Raw genomic sequence first — 22,000 nt, 5'->3', positions numbered from 1 at the left:
TGTTCAATTAATTATATGTGAAGATTATATAGAAAAGCTATATTTTGTATTGTATTGTTACAATCAGTAACCGGGCTTGAATTGTGTTTATTTTCCTCCTCTATGAGAACTTTGTAATTTTTAAAATAACCATGGAGTAATCTTTGTGTCTCTGAACAACTGGTTATCAATATATATATGAAATTGACGCAGACAGGAGAGTTCCAGTCAATGGAATAATCCTCATAAAGGGTGGCAATTTGGTCTACGCAAGGTCTTCTGTTCCTAAAACCAGCCTGGTTTCCCCTCAGTTTTTCATCCACCGCCTTCCGTAGTCTCTCTAGGAGAATGTGGTTGAACACCTAGGAGAATGTGGTTGAACACCTAGGAGGATGTGGTTGAACACCTAGGAGAATGTGGTTGAACACCTAGGAGAATGTGGTTGAACATCTCTAGGAGAATGTGGTTGAACACCTAGGAGAATGTGGTTGAACACCTAGGAGAATGTGGTTGAACATCTCTAGGAGAATGTGGTTGAACATCTCTAGGAGAATGTGGTTGAACACCTAGGAGAATGTGGTTGAACACCTAGGAGAATGTGGTTGAACACCTAGGAGAATGTGGTTGAACACCTAGGAGAATGTGGTTGAACACCTAGGAGAATGTGGTTGAACACCTAGGAGAATGTGGTTGAACACCTAGGAGAATGTGGTTGAACACCTAGGAGAATGTGGTTGAACACCTAGGAGAATGTGGTTGAACACCTAGGAGAATGTGGTTGAACATCTCTAGGAGAATGTGGTTGAACATCTCTAGGAGAATGTGGTTGAACATCTCTAGGAGAATGTGGTTGAACACCTAGGAGAATGTGGTTGAACATCTCTAGGAGAATGTGGTTGAACATCTCTAGGAGAATGTGGTTGAACATCTCTAGGAGAATGTGGTTGAACATCTCTAGGAGAATGTGGTTGAACATCTCTAGGAGAATGTGGTTGAACATCTCTAGGAGAATGTGGTTGAACATCTCTAGGAGAATGTGGTTGAACATCTCTAGGAGAATGTGGTTGAACACCTAGGAGAATGTGGTTGAACATCTCTAGGAGAATGTGGTTGAACATCTCTAGGAGAATGTGGTTGAACACCTAGGAGAATGTGGTTGAACATCTCTAGGAGAATGTGGTTGAACATCTCTAGGAGAATGTGGTTGAACACCTAGGAGAATGTGGTTGAAAACAAACATCATGTTTTCATGTAATACAGCACAGTTAGTTGATGCTTTTAACCATGTTGGCCAAGCAAATGCTTTGGATTACAATTAGTATAATCTAAACTAAACCCGCCCAGCCAACTCTAATCCAATTACCAAAGCCCTCCCTGGACTGAGTTTGGGACCGTTACACAGCATAGCTGGGCTCTCAGTGCTGCATGGTGGCAGAGGTCACACACGCAAATACACACGCATGCATAGTTCTTGTAAACTCTGTTGACGTTTTCAAACAGTGCCGTGGCTTAATGAGTTCTGAAGAAGTATCAGTTTATGTCTGTCTCTCTCTCCACGCTGAGGAGAGGGAGTCCATTAGACTCCATTCATCATGGCAGCAGAAAGTCCTACACATCACATAATGCCCATCACCCAGCGCCTGCCAACTCCCAACTCCCAACGCCATGATAAAAGAGGAATCAGGAGAGCCCTTTATCACTCAGTGTGAAGGACTAGGGTGAAGCCTCTAGTAGACAAGAGGAGCTACTGCCACTGCTACTTTCCCCATACATGAGAGTAGGCTAGATGAGGCTGAGGCTATAGAGCTGGGAGCCACTGCTACTGCTACTCTCCATGTATGAGACTAGCTCAGGCTAAGGCTTTTGAGCTGAGAGTCACATGCTAACAGAGCAGCACAGTTTGCTGCTAGAGCAGGGAGTTACTGCTACTGCCTACAACTTAGAGAGTAGCTAAGACTGAGGTTGTTTCCTAAATGGCATCCTATTCCCTATTTAGTGCAATACCTTTTAACAGGGTAATTGGAATCTGGTCAAAAGTAGTGCACTATAGGGTATAGGGTGCCATTTAGAACGCATACTGAGACTTCATGCTAACAGAGACAGAGAGGATGGTGGTCAGTTCCCTCTAAAACCCAAATAACAAACTGTGTATTATACTGGAGAGAATAATGACTGTGAGACTGCCACAGCAGAGACTGGGGGAGGCTTGGCCAAATATTCTTCTTTTTTTTAAACATATACTGTTTGCATAACCATCTTGGAACAGAGTTGTTGCATTTCACATTAACATCAGCCAGGAACAACAATTTGTTTCCATAAGCAAAGCAACATACTTGAATGTTTGAGCTGTGCTAGGGTTGTGAGGCTGCCAGTGAGGATATCCAACTGACTCCAACATGTGTCCAGGAATCTACAACTGGAAACTCTGGCCTGCACATAGGTTTTTTTCCCTTTTCTCCTGGGAATCCCGGTATTTCCCAACAAAACCAGAAGTGTCATAACTAAAGCATTATAAAACACATTAATATGACTGGATTTGATTAGAGCTTTGATCAGCATGAAAACTCTAGCCTGATGCTACCTGAGCCTGATGAGACAAATATTAAAGACATTTAATGAGACCTACATTAAAGACATTTAATGAGCCCTACATTAAAGACATTTAATGAGACCTACATTAAAGACATTTAATGAGACCTACATTAAAGACATGTAATGAGACCTACATTAAAGACATTTAATGAGACCTACATTAAAGACATTTAATGAGACCTACATTAAAAACATTTAATGAGCCCTACATTAAAGACATTTAATGAGACCTACATTAAAGACATTTAATGAGCCCTACATTAAAGACATGTAATGAGACCTACATTAAAGACATTTAATGAGACCTACATTAAAGACATTTAATGAGACCTACATTAAAGACATTTAATGAGACCTACATTAAAGACATTTAATGAGACCTACATTAAAGACATTTATTGAGCCCTACATTAAAGACATGTAATGTACATTCCAAGACGGCGTAGCAGTGTAGACGTCTTTGTCCTGTCGTGTCCCGTGTCCCTTGTATATATCTTTTTACATCTTTTTCTTCGCATATCTTTTAAAAATACTTTCTTAAACCTCAACTTCTAAATACTCTCCTGCAACCCGCCTCACCCAATGTGGCGTGGATCTGCTTTTTTCTAAAGTATTTCTATTTACTTCTGATCTGGAATCCATCTACTGAAGATAGCCAGCTAACTGCCTACTAGCTATCAGTTAGCAAACCATTGCTAGCGGTCATCAGCTAACCTTTAGCTCGGAAAGCTCTCGCTAGTTCGAACAACGTGACTAAAACCAGAGCATAACGGACCTATTTCTCTCCATATCCCCGGATTCCTACCGCAAACTCTGAACATTTTCATCTGGATCTTCGCAACTAGCTAACCACAATCCCGGGTGACCACTCCTGGCTAGCGTTTCCATCCCGGAGCAGGCACCGGAGCAGGCACCAATTAGCCTGAAGCTAATTGGCTAGGGCTCCTGTGCTACCACTGAAGCCCACTCCTGGGCTACAAGACCCGGACCCATTTACTGCCGGTACGGAGCACGGAACCCCGCCTATCCTCTATGACTGGAATACTGACATAATCTGCCCGGGGACTCCAACAGGCCCCTCAGGCGTGACGCCCGCTGAAGGCCCATTCTGCTAACCTACTAGGCCTGTTAGCTACCTAGAGCTACCTGGAACCCTGCTAATTCCACGACTGGTCTATCGACGTCAGCGCACGAAGAGGCAAAAACAGACTTCCCCCCCATCGCGACGTCCCTCAAAGGCTAACTTGCCTGCCCCGGTCTGCTAACTGCTAGCTTATCTTGCAGCTAGCGCAGTCAGGAAGCTAGCACCAGTTAGCAAACACAATTCTACAATTCACAACCTCTCTTTCGCCATCGCTATCCGGCTTGGATTCTCTGTCGACACGACCACGTCTGGTTTGCAGACGTGCCCTCAACCGGTGCCCTCAACCGGCCTCCGTCTGAGCAGACCCCCTCCGTCTGAGCAGACCACCCCCCCGAGCTACTAACTTTAAACGCGTGCTAACTTAGTGGAGGCCTCACTACTCCATCTACGGCTGCCCCCTGGAAACTATGATCACTTGGCTACATAGCTGATGCCTGCTTGACTGTCCATTAATTCACGGTACTCCATTCTGTTTATTTGTGTTTTATCTGTCGGCTCTGTGCCTTAACTCAGGATCTGTGTGTAGTTAATCCGACCCTCTCTGCCCAGTCGTCGCCATTTTTACCTTCTGTTGCTGTGTTAGCTGACTAGCTGCTGTTATCTCACCTGCTGTTTTAGCTAGCTCTCCCAATCATGACCTGCAATCACTTTATGCCTTATTGTATGTCTCTCTCAAATATCAATATGCCTTGCATACTGTTGTTCAGGCTAACTATCATTGTTTTGGTTTGTAATGGACCCCGTAGTTCCACTCTCCGTACCTCTGATACCTCCTTTGTCCCACCCCCCACACATGCAGTGACCTCACCCATTGAGACCAGCATGTCCAGAGATACAACCTCTCTTATCATCACCCAGTGCCTGGGCTTGCCTCCGCTGTACCCGTGCCCCACCATACCCTGGTCTGCACATTATGCCCAGAATCTATTCTACCACGCCCATAAATCTGCTCCTTTTATTCCTTGTCCCCAACGCTCTAGGCGACCAGTTTTGATAGCCTTTAGCCGCACCCTCATCCTACTACTACTCTGTTCCTCGGGTGATGTGGAGGTAAACCCAGGCCCTGCATGTCCCCAGTCACCCTCATTTGTTGACTTCTGTGATCGAAAAAGCCTTGGCCTCATGCATGTCAACATCAGAAGCCTCCTCCCGAAGTTTGTCTTACTCACCGCTTTAGCACACTCTGCCAACCCTGATGTCCTTGCCGTGTCTGAATCCTGGCTTAGGAAGGCCACCAAAAACTCTGAGATTTCCATACCCAACTATAACACTTTCCGTCAAGATAGAACTGCCAAAGGGGGAGGAGTTGCAATCTACTGCAGAGATGGCCTGCAAAGTTCTGTCATACTTTCCAAGTCTATGCCCAAACAGTTCGAACTTCTAATTTTAAAAATTAATCTCTCCAGAAATAAGTCTCTCACTGTTGCCGCCTGGTACCGACCCCCCTCAGCTCCCAGCTGTGCCCTGGACACCATCTGTGAATTGATCGCTCCCCATCTAGCTTCAGAGTTTGTTCTGTTAGGTGACCTAAACTGGGATATGCTTAACACCCCGGCAGTCCTACAATCTAAGCTTGATGCCCTCAATCTCACACAAATCATCAAGGAACCCACCAGGTACAACCCTAAATCTGTAAACATGGGCACCCTAATAGACATTATCCTGACCAACTTGCCCTCCAAATACACCTCTGCTGTCTTCAATCAAGATCTCAGCGATCACTGCCTCATTGCCTGTATCCGCCACGGGTCCACGGTCAAACGACCACCCCTCATCACTGTCAAACGCTCCCTGAAACACTTCTGCGAGCAGGCCTTTCTAATCGACCTGGCCCGGGTACCCTGGAAGGATATTGACCTCATCCCGTCAGTTGAGGATGCCTGGTCATTCTTTAAAAGTTACTTCCTCACCATATTAGACAAGCATGCTCCGTTCAAAAAATGCAGAACCAAGAACAGTTATAGCCCTTGGTTCACTCCAGACCTGACTGCCCTCGACCAGCACAAAAACATCCTGTGGCGAACTGCAATAGCATCGAAGAGCCCCCGTGATATGCAACTGTTCAGGGAAGTCAGGAACCAATACACGCAGTCAGTCAGGAAAGCAAAGGCCAGCTTTTTCAAGCAGAAATTTGCATCCTGTAGCTCTAACTCCAAAAAGTTCTGGGATACTGTAAAGTCCATGGAAAACAAGAGCACCTCCTCCCAGCTGCCCACTGCACTGAGGCTAGATAACACGGTCACCACTGATAAGTCCGTGATAATCGAAAACTTCAACAAACATTTCTCAATGGCTGGCCATGCCTTCCACCTGGCGACTCCAACCTTGGCCAACAGCCCCGCCCCCCCCGCTGCTACTCGCCCAAGCCTCCCCAGCTTCTCCTTTACCCATATCCAGATAGCAGATGTTCTGAAAGAGCTGGAAAACCTGGACCCATACAAATCAGCTGGGCTTGACAATCTGGACCCCCTATTTCTGAAACTGTCCGCCGCCATTGTCGCACCCCCTATTACCAGCCTGTTCAACCTCTCCTTTGTATCATCTGAGATCCCCAAGGATTGGAAAGCTGCCGCGGTCATCCCCCTCTTCAAAGGGGGAGACACCCTGGACCCAAACTGTTACAGACCTATATCCATCCTGCCCTGCCTATCTAAGGTCTTCGAAAGCCAAGTCAACAAACAGATCACTGACCATCTCGAATCCCACCGTACCTTCTCCGCTGTGCAATCCGGTTTCCGAGCCGCTCACGGGTGCACCTCAGCCACGCTCAAGGTACTAAACGATATCATAACCGCCATCGATAAAAGACATTACTGTGCAGCCGTCTTCATCGACCTGGCCAAGGCTTTCGACTCTGCCAATCACCATATTCTTATCGGCAGACTCAATAGCCTCGGTTTTTCTAATGACTGCCTTGCATGGTTCACCAACTACTTTGCAGACAGAGTTCAGTGTGTCAAATCGGAGGGCATGTTGTCCGGTCCTCTGGCAGTCTCTATGGGGGTACCACAGGGTTCAAATCTCGGGCCGACTCTTTTCTCTGTATACATCAATGATGTTGCTCTTGCTGCGGGCGATTCCCTGATCCACCTCTACGCAGACGACACCATTCTGTATACTTCTGGCCCTTCCTTGGACACTGTGCTATCTAACCTCCAAACGAGCTTCAATGCCATACAACACTCCTTCCGTGGCCTCCAACTGCTCTTAAACGCTAGTAAAACCAAATGCATGCTTTTCAACCGCTCGCTGCCTGCACCCGCACGCCCGACTAGCATCACCACCCTGGACGGTTCCGACCTAGAATATGTGGACATCTATAAGTACCTAGGTGTGTGGCTAGACTGCAAACTCTCCTTCCAGACTCATATCAAACATCTCCAATCCAAAATCAAATCTAGAGTCGGCTTTCTATTCCGGAACAAAGCCTCCTTCACTCACGCCGCCAAACTTACCCTAGTAAAACTGACTATCCTACCGATCCTCGACTTCGGCGATGTCATCTACAAAATAGCTTCCAATACTCTACTCAGCAAACTGGATGCAGTTTATCACAGTGCCATCCGTTTTGTTACTAAAGCACCTTATACGACCCACCACTGCGACCTGTATGCCCTAGTCGGCTGGCCCTCGCTACATGTTCGTCGTCAGACCCACTGGCTCCAGGTCATCTACAAGGCTATGCTAGGTAAAGTGCCGCCTTATCTCAGTTCACTGGTCACGATGGCTACACCCACCCGCAGCACGCGCTCCAGCAGGTGTATCTCACTGATCATCCCTATAGCCAAAACCTCATTTGGACGCCTTTCCTTCCAGTTCTCTGCTGCCTGCGACTGGAACGAATTGCAAAAATCTCTGAAGTTGGAGACTTTTATCTCCCTCAACAACTTCAAAAATCTGCTATCCGAGCAGCTAACCGATCGCTGCAGCTGTACATAGTCCATCTGTAAACTACCCACCCAATTTACCTACCTCACCCCCCATACTGCTTTTATTTATTTACTTTTCTGCTCTTTTGCACACCAGTATCTCTTCTTGCACATGATCATCTGATGATTTATCACTCCAGTGTTAATCTGCTAAATTGTAATTATTCGATTTATTGCCTACCTCATGCCTTTTGCACACATTGTATATAGATTCTCTTTTTTCTACCATGTTATTGACTTGTCTATTGTTTACTCCATGTGTAACTCTGTGTTGTTGTCTGTTCACACTGCTATGCTTTATCTTGGCCAGGTCGCAGTTGCAAATGAGAACTTGTTCTCAACTAGCCTACCTGGTTAAATAAAGGTGAAATAAAAAAATAAAAAAATTAAAAATGAGACCTACATTAAAGACATTTAATGAGACCTACATTAAAGACATTTTATGAGCCCTACATTAAAGACATTTAATGAGACCTACATTAAAGACATTTAATGAGACCTACATTAAAGACATTTTATGAGACCTACATTAATGACATTTTATAAGCCCAATACCAGAAAATCCCAAATGATTGTGCCATTATCCAATACACATATGATATAGGCTACTGCACATTACACACTACAGAGAAACATAAACGCATGTAGCTAGCTATATGCTCTCTTGGGTAAATAAATGAAACAAGCTCCAGTGGGCTAATATTTTTGAGCGTGAACTTCATTACTGTATTGTATTATACTGTATTATATGGACTGGAATTACGACTGGAATTGAAACCATGATAAAGCAGAAGAGAACATGTGATTCTGGTGCAGCACATGCGGCCTACAAAGTTACAAGTATAGGCTAGCGAATTTGATTTTAATTTTGAAATATAATACAGCCTATTTGTATAATTAGTAGGCTGACACATATATACCTTTCATAATATTTCCCCTGATGTTATTAGCCGACCTCCTCTTTCTCTCTCTATTGTTGCTTCATTCCTTCCTCGCTTTCAACAGTTTAATGAAATAAGTAGCTGTTGTCCTTATCTTCATCATTCTGACATCCTTGAATAATATAGGACTAGAATGAGATCCGGAAGGCCTTCTCTTCACAAAGATGAAATGGTTATGGGTGTGAATAAATAACTGTTATAACCTCTGCCATTGAGCGTTTGCTCTTCTTTCAAACTACCCATGAGTTCTATTGGCTGCTGTATTTAACATTCAGCAAAAAAGAGCTTGGTCTATTGGTATAAGAAATGCTAAAAGACATGTTTCTCTCCATCTCTGACATTTATAATCCATAATGCTCAATCAGAACTGATCAACAGATGTGATCGACAAAACAGAAATAACTTAATATCATTTCTGTGGTGATCTATTCTCCATTTTAACAATATCTCCTTGATTGCTGATCCAAAGCAAGGGCAAACAAGAATGATAAGGGATAATAATGGTCCATATCCACCACTTGAAAACACCAACATGATGTGTTCCAGATGTGGGGAGAGATGGGCTCAGTCTTCACTGTCCCTAGGAGATGGATGCCACAGCCTACAAGTCTACACAAAATGGGTTTTGAATTTCATTTGAGGCTGCCGCAAGCTCTTCAGAATGCCCCAGCCACTCAAGACAAAATAACATTAAAGTGGATGACAGCAGTTTAAAGCCAAAGCATCACCACTGGCTTCGTTTTGTGGGAAGCAGGAAGAATTGGGAGAGAGGCTGAGATTGTGATGCTAGTGGACTGTATATTCCCAGCCGTGTCCCAGGGAATAGTCCTCTCGGAGCAGCCCATTGCCTGGCACCGACTCTCTTTGCTGCTGCTTTATATGAAATAGACTAATGTTTTCTGGATCCATCTCATCGCACAGCGCCACAGGAAACAACAAATACAGCTGTACTCACCATCACAGCTGGTAAATAGCTCCATAGCTCTAAGTGATAACAGCCACCCCACCCACCCACACTCCCTATACACTCCACACACACACACACACATCAATAAATAATTACACACAATTAGATTGGGTGCACTTAAAGCCTTGGCTCGTTAGGAGATTTGCAACCTACACACACTTTGCAGACGGTGAAAGGTTGAGAGTGGAAGGTCATTTTCACTAAGACCCAGTTAACTAGCTGAGTTATTGATTTGAAATTACATCTCTTGTGCGGGATAGATTGTGCACGGTTTCATCTCAGTGCACACATGTCTAGCACTGCCAGCCATGCAGCCAGTCAAGCAGGCTTCATTTGAATAACATTTGTCCTGATGAGAGGATCTTTACCCAGCCGCGATCTGCCCAGTGATAAGAGCCTACAAGATGAGCTAAATTCCTTCTATACTCACGTCGAGGCAAGCAAAACTGAACCATGCATGAGAGCACCAGCTGTTATGGATGACTATGTGATCCCGCTCTCCGTAGCCGATGTGAGTAAGACCATTAAACAGGTTAACATTCACAATTAACGATTATCAGGACGCGTACTCAGAACATGTGCTGACCAGCTGGCAAGTGTCTTCATTGACATGTTCAACCTCTCCTTGACCCAGTCTGTAATACCTACATGTTTCAAGCCAACCACCATAGTCTCTGTGCAGAAGAATGTAACCTGTCTAAATGACTATTGCACTGTAGCACTCACATCTGTTGCCATGAAGTGCTTTGAAAGGCTGGTCATGGCTCACATCAACACCATCATCCCAGACGCCCTGGATCCACTCCAATTCATATACTGCCCCAACAGATGACGTGATATCTATTGCACTCCACACTGCCCTGTCCCATCTGGACAAGAGGAACACCTACGTGAGAAGGCTGTTCATTTTTCGTTACCAATTTCACTAGAACCATGCATAATGCACATTTACTAATAATAACTAACTTCTTGTAGCAGGCATTGTAGAAAATTAACACAGGTTTCATAAACAATCTCTCAAGCACAAGCCCACATACTAGCGATTAGCCAGCTAATCTTTATATTTCAAGTTTAGCCAAAGCCCAACTTGGATCTATTTGCTAGCTAACAAGGCAGGACAGTGTAATTGTTATGAACACAGCCTTCTGTCGGTCTCCAACTGTTTGAACAGCATGTTGGCCTGTCCACTTTGTTCACATGTTGAAATCAAGTGGTCTACCTTATTTCTCAGAATGAGAACGAGTTGCCAATTCCTTATATAATTGTGTTGTATGCTTATTGCACATTTATAAAACACAGAATAGACAGCTAGTTTAATGGGTTTTTTTTTACTAAAATGCTGCTAGTGGTATGTGGTACCGCACACTGAGCATACATTTTCCAGAATCAATACTCCCGTTTTGGTGGTGTCTGCTCTGTGCACAATTTGAGTAGTTGAGACATAAAAAGGTTAGAAAAGGTACTTCTCCTCTATTACAGTAAAATAATGTCTCAATGTGTTTCAGTGTCCATATGACCCATTCTGTTGGACCAAACCTCAAATGCAAATAGCAAGTTGAAACCGCTTGTCACAAAAACATCCATTTGAATTAACTGAATAAATTCGATATATCGCCCAGACCTAGTCCACACACCTACGCAGTCATGAATAAGGCACAACAACGCCTCTTCCCCCTCAGGAAACTGAAAATATTTTGTCATGGGCCCTCAGATCCTCAAAAAGTTCTACAACTGCACTATTGAGAGCATTGACTGACTGCATCACTGCTTAGTATGGCATCTGCCTGCAAGGCGCTACAGAGGGTAGTGCATACGGCCCAGTACACCCCTGGGGCTGAACTTCCTGCCATCCATGACCTCTATACCAGGCGGTGTTAGAGGAACGCCCTAAAAATGGTCGAAGACCCCAGCCACCCAAGTCATAGACTGTTCTCTCTGCTACCGCATGGCAAGCGGTACCGATGCAACCGGACTATCTGCATTGACCCTTTTCACAAACTCTTTTGACTCATCACATACGCTGCTGCTACTTTATTATCGATCCTGTTGTCTTGTCACGTTATCCCTCCCTATACAGTATGTACAGATCTACCTCAATTACCTCGTACCCCTGAACATCGGACTCGGAACCAGCGGCGGCCGCTGATTGGATGAATACCCGGGGCACGAGGTGGTTGAAGTTGTCAACAAAGCAGCATGACAGAAATATGATGTCAAGTTTTCAAACTACCGGTAGTTTCTTTGAGAAGATATATAAAGCAATCTGTGCATTTGAACAACAGCATAAACACCTATTTCACCTTTGAATGTCAAACACCAAATGACCACTGCTGCACATGCCGCCACTGTTTAGAACAGATTAGATGATACTATTTAGAACAAGCAGCCAGCTCACGAACAAACGAGTGCACCAGAGAACGAACGTCACTAGTTACCACAGCTACAAAGTCATAAAGACTTTTTACAATGTCCCTTCTTAAAATGTGATTTTATACATAACCTTAACCCTAACTTCTTAAAATGTGATTTTATACATAACCGTAACCCTAACATTAACCGCACTGCTAACCTTAAGCCTAACCCTAAGCTTATATGAAGACCAAAAAGCAAAGTTTTGTTTTCACTCATTTTTACGATATAGCTATTTTGACTTTGTGGCTGTGGTTACTAGTAGACACCATGTTAGGTGGGCAAGTCAGGCAAGTCAGTTAAGAACAAATTCTTATTTACAATGACGGCATACCAGAAGGCAAAAGACCTCTTGTGGGGACAGGGACTAGGATTAAAAAAATAAATCAAATTAAAATATAGGACAAAACACATCACGACAAGAGACACCACAACACTACATAAAGAGAGACCTACAACATAGAATGGCAACATGGCATGGCAACATAGCATGGTAGTAACACATGAAAACACAGAATGGTAACAACACAACATGACAACAACATGGCAGCAGCACAACGTGGTAGCAGCAAATAACATGGTACAAACATTATTGGTCACAGACAAAGGGAAAGAAGGTAGAAACAACAATACATCACACGAAGCAGCCACAACTGTCAGGAAGAGGGTCCATGATTGAGTCTTTGAATTAAGAGATGGAGATAAAAGTTGTGTTTGTTGCAGCTCGTTCCAGTCGCTAGCTGCAGCGAACTGAAAAGACGAGTGACCCAGGGATGTGTGTGCTTTGGGGATCTTTAACAGAACGTGACTGGCAGAACGGGTGTTGTATGTGGAGGATGAGGGTTGCAGTAGATATCTCAGATAGGAGAGAGTGAGGCCTAAGAGGGTCTTATAAATAAGCATCAACCAGTGGGTCTTGCAAAGGGTATACAGATATGACCAGTTTACAGAGGAGTAGAGAGTGCAGTGATGTGTCCTATAAGCAGCATTGGTGGAAAATCTGTTGGCCGAATGGTAAAGAACATCTATCCGCTCGAGAGCACCCTTACCTGCCGATCTATAAATTATGTCTCCGTAATCTAGCATGGGTAGGATGGTCATCTGAATCAGGGTTAGTTTGGCAGCTGGGGTGAAAGGAGAGAAATTACAAGTCTAGATTTAACCTTAGCCTGCAACTTTGATATGTGCTGAGAGAAGGACAGTGTACCTTCTAGCCAAACTCCCAAGTACTTGTATGAGGCGACTACCTCAAGCTCTAAACCCTCAGAGGTAGTAATCACACCTGTGGGGAGGGGGGCATTCTTCTTACCAAACCACATGATCTTTGTTTTGGAGGTGTTCAGAACAAGGTTAAGGGCGGAGAAAACTTATTGGACACTAAGAAAGCTTTGTTGTAGAGCGTTTCACACAAAAGCCGTGGAGGGGCCAGCTGACTATAAGCCTGTATCATCAGCATATAAATGGATGAGAGAGCTTCATACTGCTTGAGCTATGTTGTTGATGTAAATTGAGAAGAGCGTGGGGCCTAGGATCGAGCCTCGGGGTACTCCCTTGGTGACAGGAAGTGGCTTAGGCAGCAGATGTTCTGACTTTATACACTGCACTCTTTGAGAGTTAGTTAGCAAACCAGGCCGAAGACCCCTCAGAGACACCAATACTCCTTAGTCGTCCCACAATAATGGAATGGTCTACCGTATCAAAAGCTTTGGCCAAGTCAATAAAAATAGCAGCACAACATTGCTTAGAATCAAGGGCAATGGTGACATCATTTAGGACCTTTAAGGTTGCAGTGACACATCCATAACCTGTGCGGAAACAAGATTGCATACCAGAGAGAATATAATAAGCATCAAGAAAGCCAGTCATTTGATTATTGATAAGTTTTTCCAAAACTTTTGATAAACAGGGCTAAAGATAGAAATTGGCCTATAACAGTTATGATCAGCTTGATCTCCCCTTTAAATAAAGGACACACCGTGGCCGCCTTCCAAGCAATGGGTACCTCCCCAGAAAGGAGAGAGGTTAAAAAGGTCAGAGATAGGCTTGGCGATGATAGGGGCAGCAACATTAAGGAAGAAACCATCATGCAGACGCAATAAGTGAAAACACATTATCTAACGAGGGATAATTAGCTAACATAATGTCACAAAGCAGTTAACTTTCCCTCTGAAATAACTTCATATTTCCAAGTTAGTCAGATATTAGTTTAGAAAGACATGTAATTGGCATGGAAGCTAACTAGCTATCAAGCTACCTGCTTATCAAAGTTAGATTTTATTTATTTATTTTTATTTTTTATCCACTTTTTTCTCCCCAATTTCGTGGTATCCGATTGTTAGTAGTTACTGTCTTGTCTCATCGCTACAACTCCCGTACGGGCTCGGGAGAGACGAAGGTCGAGAGCCATGCGTCCTCCGAAACACAACCCAACCAAGCCGCACTGCTTCTTAACACAGCGCGCATCCAACGCGGAAGCCAGCCGCACCAATGTGTCGGAGGAAACACCGTACACCTGGCGACCTGGTCAGCGTGCACTACCCCCGGCCCGCCACAGGAGTCGCTAGTGCGCGATGAGACAAGGATATCCCTACCGGCCAAACCCTCCCTAACCCGGACGACGCTAGGCCAATTGTGCGTCGCCCCATGGACCTCCCGGTCGTGGCCGGCTGCGACAGAGCCTGGGCTCAAACCAGAGTCTCTGGTGGCACAGCTAGCACTGTGATGCAGTGCCTTAGACCACTGCGCCACCCGAGAGGCCTAAAGTTAGATTTGACCCAAAAAATCTGACCCAAAAACTATATCACAATTACTATATCTGGATAATTATTTTGATCATGCTTTGTGATACACCTGGTTTTATGTGTTTAGTCCACACAACATGTCACCCTGTCAACATTAGAACCTGGTAAACAACATGGGGGGGAAACAAAATTAGCCATGCTTAATTTTTTTCGAAGGTTCTAGCTAGTGTATCCCGCTGTCCGAGTCGTTGGATGTAGTTGACCGGTTTATCAGGTCCCAGTCTTCCGTGACTGTTATGATTGTTTATAAGTTCATTACAATTAGCTTTTTGCTTTAGCGCCATCTGTACCTGATAGAGCAGATCTAGTCTCATGTGCGGAAGTAGGACTTCTGGAACAAGAGACTCATTGTGGGGAGGGAGACAGGAGCAGACCCAGAAGTTCTGCCTGAATGCACATTTGAGCACCCCAGGACGGTCCATTTACTTTGTGCTGTTAGAATTTATGCTGCAGTTTCCCTTGGCAAAACAATAGCTGGCAAAACAATCCAAGCAATGTTCGAATGGCCTATGCACCCACGGGGGCGAGCTGCTGCTGCTGCTGGCAGTCACTGAGGGGCAGAGTAGTAGGTAACTGTACAGCTCGTTTTGAACAACATATTTTTGAAACAGGAAAATGTACCACACTTTTATAAGCATTTAAAACATAGTCCATGAATGATATAATATATATATATATATATATAAGAATTTTTTTGACCAATCACAAGTTTTGTACTCTTTTTTTATTTTTTACCAATCACACCCTTAATGGGCGGGCCGCCGGTACTGTTAACTTGTGTATATAGCCACGTTATCGTTACTCTTGTGTATTTATTCCTGGTGTTATTATTTTTCTATTATTTAAAAAAAAAACTCTGCATTGTTGGGAAGGAAGCATTTCACTGTAAGTCTACACCTGTTTACGAAACATGTGATAATACAATTTGATTTAATTTACTGGGATGAGGGATGCTAGCACTCTTATCTCTCCCAGTTAGCACAGCAGCCCTGTAGCAGAGGAGCAACGTGTCGTTGCATACAGATTTATCCTCTCCTGATGGCCTGATTTATCTTTGTGTCTGTATAATCGGATGGTCTGGGACTGGGAGGGAGAGAGCTTCCCAAGACACCCTCATGGTTGGCCTTTCATTGGATGCCATGGTAAGGCTGCCTAACCCTGGCACTGGGGTGGGGGTCATGGTTGGCCTTTCCTTGGATGCCATGGTAAGGCTGCCTAACCCTGGCACTGGGGTGGGGGTTATGGTTGGCCTTTCCTTGGATGCCATGGTAAGGCTGCCTAACCCTGGCACTGGGGTGGGGGTCATGGTTGGCCTTTCCTTGGATGCCATGGTAAGGCTGGCTAACCCTGGCACTGGGGTGGGGGTCATGGTTGGCCTTTCCTTGGATGCCATGGTAAGGCTGCCTAACCCTGGCACTGGGGTGGGGTTCATGGTTGGCCTTTCCTTGGATGCCATGGTAAGGCTGCCTAACCCTGGCACTGGGGTGGGGGTCATGGTTGGCCTTTCCTTGGATGCCATGGTAAGGCTGCCTAACCCTGGCACTGGGGTGGGGGTTATGGTTGGCCTTTCCTTGGATGCCATGGTAAGGCTGCCTAACCCTGGCACTGGGGTGGGGGTTATGGTTGGCCTTTCCTTGGATGCCATGGTAAGGCTGCCTAACCCTGGCACTGGGGTGGGGGTCATGGTTGGCCTTTCCTTGGATGCCATGGTAAGGCTGCCTAACCCTGGCACTGGGGTGGGGGTTATGGTTGGCTGGCATGCTAAAGACAGGGGCGCTTGAACTGAGAACATACAGTGCCTTCAGAAAGTATACATACCACTTGATTCATTCCACATTTAGTTGTGTTACAGCCTGAATTCTAAATGGAATAAATATTTATTTTTTCACCCATCTACACATAATGACTAAGTGAAAACATGCTGTTTAGAAATGTTTGCAAACGTATTGAAAATGAAATACAGAAATATGTAATTTACATAGGTATTCACACCGCTGAGTAAACACATGTTAGAATCTACCTTTGGCAGCGATTACAGCTGTGAGTTTTTCTGGGTGAGTATCTAAAAGTTTTGCACACCTGGATTGTACAATATTTGCTCATTATTATTTTCAGCATTCTTCAAGCTCTGTCAAATTGGTTGTTGATCATTGCTAGACAACCATTTTCAAGTCTTGCCATATATTCTTTAGCAGATTTCATTCAAAACTGCCACTCAGGAACATTCACTGTCTTCTTGGTAAGCAACTCCAGAGTAGATTTGGCCTTGTGTTTTAGGTTATTGTCCTGATTTTCATCAGGACATTGAATTCATCTCCCAGTGTCTGGTGGAAACAGACTGAACCAGGCTGTCCTCTAGGATTTTGCCTGTGCTTAGCTCTATTCGTTTATTTTTTATCCTGAAAAACTCCCGAGTCCTTGCCGATGACAAGCATACCCATAACATGATGCAGCCACCACCATGCTTGAAAACATGAAGAGTGGTAATCAGTGATGTGTTGTATTGGATTTGCCCCAAACATAACACCTTGTATTCAGAACAAAGTTAATTGTTTTGACACATTTTTTGCAGTATTACTTTAGTGCCTTGTTGCAAACAAGCATGCATGTTTTGGAATATTTTTATTCTGTACAGGCTTCCTTCTTTTCACTCTGTCAGTTAGGTTAGTATTGTGGAGTAACTACAATGTTGTTGATCAGTTTGATCCTCAGTTTGTTCCTATCACAGCCAATAAACTCAGTAACTGGTTTAAAGTCACCATTTGCCTCATGGTGAAATCCCTGACCGGAGTTAGGATGGACGCCTGTATCTTTGTAATGACTGGGTGTATTGATACACTATCAAAAGTGTAATTAATAACTTCACCATGCTCAAAGGGATATTGAATGTCTGCTTTTCTTTCCCCCCATCTACCAATAGGTGCCCATCTTTGAGAGACATTGGAAAACCTCCCTGGTCTTTGTGGTTGAATCGATGTTTGAAATTCACTGCTCAACTGAGGGACCTTACAGATAATTGTATGTGTGGGGTACAGAGAGGAGGTACCGTAGTCATTCAGAAATCATGTTAAACACTATTTTTGCACACATAATGAGTCTATGCAACTTATTTTGTGACTTGTTAAACACATTTTTACTCCTGAACTTAGTTAGGCTTGACATAACAAAGAGGTTGAATATTTATAGACTCAAGATATTTCAGCTTTCATTTTTTATTAATTTGTAAAAATGTTGAAAAACATATTTCCTCTTTGACAATATGGGGCTATTATGTGTAGGCCAGTGACAAAAAAAACTCAATTAAATCCATTTTAAATTCAGGCTGTAACAACACAATTTTGAAAAAGTCAAGGGGTGTGAATGCTTTCTGAAGGCGCTGTATAACCGGTGAGCATATGGTCTTGAAACGTTCTAACACTATCCATGCCATGGGGGATGTGGGATGCACTGGAGAAATACCAACCATGATGAGGGTTAGAGCCAGACAATAGACCTGAAAACAATGGAGCAGCTTTGGCACAGAGGAAAGTCTTTGAACCATCAGACAGTGTCAAAGAGAATAACAAGTCATCCGCCCTGCAATCCCCGACCAAAGTGATCAGCGTTGATACATAATAATAAACATAATCATGCACTCAGTGTGAGGAGGGAGGAATGGACCAGGGCATTCTCTCATCCCTTCTCTGTTTGTTATTGGAGTCTATTTTCCATCAAATGTTCTCCCTGGCCCAGACCAAGGGGCCAGGGTTTCGGTCTAGAAGTACGGTTTCGACTGCTCCTACAGTTTTGCTTCGGTACTGCAGTTTAACTGACACCTGGCCCAGAAAGACAGTTTCTATAGACGGCCACATAGAGAAGTCAGAGTAGAACATTTCTTATAAGACACTTCAGTCATCACCTTTGTGCACAAAACATCCATTCAATTATTCAAATAATTTGTCGCTGGGGCAGATTCTTTCTCCATCACTCACAGCCGAAGATATCAACATTTTATATTCATCCAATGTCTGCCATGTTTTCTGATGGCGTCGTCGCTGCACGCGCTGCTCCCTGTGCTCACTAAGTGCTGGTGCGCATGAGATGTTGGTCCGTATAAACCGGATGCAACCCGGATATAGACGGTTCATGAATCGGCGTGTGCGAACGTGAGTAGATTACCTTGAAAACAACGGGCAGACATATTGAACGCAGTTTCCAGTTCTTACTATACCTCAGTGGCCCAGACAATGAACACACATTTGGTGGGAGTCTTGTTTATACACAGAGCAAAGGAATGCTGTTATGCATCCCAATGCTTCTCCTTCACAGCCCTAGAAGACGTGACACAGCTCCACACACCACCAAAGGCTTTACTGGTGGTGGCTCTGGTTAGTTCATTGCCGCTGCTATTTTGCTATTTGATGTATTTTGAGGACATGCTGAAAGGCTCATTAGCAATGCTAAAACTGTTGTCTTTATGGACACAATACACAGCTTTGCAAATGAGCCCGCAGCTGGCAAGAAAGGTGACCCGTAACTTTCGGACTTTAAGTACTTCAGTACAATGGACTGGCCGTAAACTGGAAAGGAGGAGGAGTTTGAGTGACCTAATAAAATCAGCAGCCGGCCACTTGGGGCCATTTTGGAATAGCTCCCTTCAAGATGGCGGCGGCCATGATGCCCATATCAAGCTGTCATTAGTAGAGACAATATTACGGCTGTCATTACAGCGCATGACAAGCAGGCAGCAACCTACCACTCTAGTCATCTGTCTGTCAGTGTACTGATCTACAGGCTGAAACTGTGTGTGTTTGAACTGCAGCTTCTCTCAGCTGACTTCATCATGAATCTATCAGCAATATGTTCCAACTGAAAGTGACAAAACATGTCGGAATCCATGACAGATAGTTCAAATGGTGGTCAAGACCCTCATTATGGGTGTAAATGTCTTTGTGTAAAATCATCTCTGAGCTCTGATCATCAATACAGCAATACAGTCCAAGGTCATTCTAACGATCTGGAGAGGCTGTCTGGCTGTATAAAATCATCCTTATATCCCCATGACATGCCCTTGATCGATCACAAGCACCAGAGCAGATGGTAATAAAGGACAATCATGTACTGTATCTCATTTACATATCATGCATAGTCTTATATAGTGACTCAGTCATGGTGGGCAGAAGAGAGACATCAAGTGTACAGTCTGACCAGCCTTACTCTGCCTGCCTGCCTGTCTGTCTGTCATACGCCTCTGTGTGCATCTCTCTCCTGCCCCCTCGCTCCCTCTCCCTCCCTCTCTCCCTGTCTCCCTCTCTCCATCTGTCCCTGTTCCTATTGCATTTGTTCCAATAGATATTCCAGCGCTGTGTTGGCGCATCCTGTGCGTGCTTTAAGCCACTGTGGTTTCGGAGAGGTGACATGAATTGCTTGTATGTGGTGTTAGTGAGGCCGAGGGGCTTCTGATTTGAGGGGGATTGTTATCGAGCACAATTGAATAACAGAAGGTGAGGACAGGGCTACCTCTTAAATTGCAACCTATTCCTTACATAGTGCACTACTTTTGACCACTACTTATGGACATCATAGGAAATAGGGTGCCATTCCAGACGCAGTCCAGGTGAATAATGTACGAGCTGGACGAAGAGACGTCGGCAGTGTGTGTGTCCATGGAGGAGCCTCGTCGGAGGGAGGGAGAAAGGGAGGGAGCGTAATCCTTTCATCTGCGCCAGTCAGGCATGCTGCCGTCGTTACCTCAGTAGATTGCCCCCAGCCTGCCATTAGAATAGCCACGGTTATTACCATTAATACAAGCTAGAGAGCTGTCTGCTCACTGTCTGCCAAGCACCAATCACAGAGAGAAGACGCCCCCACTACTCCACTCTCTTCTCCTCTCCACGGCCGTGGTAGGCTAGAGAGAGAGAGGGAGGAAGAGAGGGGGAGGGAGAGAGAAAAAGAAACATACAGAGAGAGAACACCCCACCCATGTCCACGACACAGAGCCAGGCCCAGGGACACGAGAGCTGCTTCAAGGCACTGTTAAACCCTGGTTTAGAAAAATACTTCTATCTCACACCAATCATTTAACCTCACATCTATCTGTCGTTGTGCATTGCTAGCCTGGCCCTAGCAGAGGAACACATATTAGGGAGACTATATAGGATTGCAACATGAGAAATGGCAGACTGACACTACCAAATCAAATCAAAATTAAATTAAGTTAAATTGTATTGGTTGCGTACACAAATTTGCAGATGTTATCGCAGATGCAGCTTAATGCTTATGTTTCTAACAGTGCAGTAATACCTAGCAATAAAAAATAGACATATAATAAATATTAAGAAATTAAGAAATATCAGAACGAGCAATGTCATAGACTGGAAAAATAATGTATACTGTATTTATACTGTACATATAATGATGTGTTCTATATGTAAACATTATCAAAGTGACCCATGTTCAATGTTCAAGCCACGGGAGCCCTCAGGAGATTCCTGTGTTCGGTGTATTTCCCCTGGCCTGTGAGAGGAAGAGAGGAAGCCCGCCTGCCTTTATGCCTAGCCTGGGTGATTAGGGCATCAAACATGCATGCTCACACTCCCCTCCCTGTACCGACCTTCCCTCTGCCCCAGCCCCGGCTCCAACCCCAGCCTGCAGCCTCCAGGCCAGGAGTCCCGTGAGGACAGGGGTGACATGCTAGGCCACAGACGACAGCCTCAGGACTATATAAATCAATTAGAGCCAGAAGAGCGGGAAGACTCCCAGCAAACAGAGTGACGGCCCGCACATCCCACACACCGGCCTAATGATGTGGCAACACACAGCTAAGGTGGACAGGGGAGAGGGCTGCATTCGCATCCATAAAGAGACAGGAGGAGAGAGAGGATAGAGTGGGATGCTGGGAGAGGAGAGAGAGGATAGAGTGGGATGCTGGGAGAGGAGAGAGAGGATAGAGTGGGATGCTGGGAGAGGAGAGAGAGGATAGAGTGGGATGCTGGGAGAGGAGAGAGAGGATAGAGTGGGATGCTGGGAGAGGAGAGAGAGGATAGAGTGGGATGCTGGGAGAGGAGAGAGAGGATAGAGTGGGATGCTGGGAGAGGAGAGAGAGGATAGAGTGGGATGCTGGGAGAGGAGAGAGAGGATAGAGTGGGATGCTGGGAGAGGAGAGAGAGGATAGAGTGGGATGCTGGGAGAGGAGAGAGAGGGGGAGGAAAGGGCGGATAGAGGGAGGGTCAGAGGAAGAAAAAAGACAGACATCTCCA

At 44.8% G+C, this 22,000-nt stretch overlaps 1 protein-coding gene across 2 annotated transcripts in view; it reads right to left on the bottom strand.

The window, feature by feature from the left end:
* Nucleotides 1–22,000, bottom strand: part of LOC129860862 (plexin-A1-like) — a 334,577-nt gene that overhangs the window by 268,392 nt on the left and 44,185 nt on the right. The window lies entirely within an intron of this gene.

This window comes from Salvelinus fontinalis, chromosome 8 (assembly GCF_029448725.1).
Source record: "Salvelinus fontinalis isolate EN_2023a chromosome 8, ASM2944872v1, whole genome shotgun sequence".
Taxonomy (NCBI): Eukaryota; Metazoa; Chordata; class Actinopteri; order Salmoniformes; family Salmonidae; genus Salvelinus; species Salvelinus fontinalis.
Note: the sequence above shows the minus strand (reverse complement) of the source record. Positions and strands in the feature narration are given on the sequence as shown.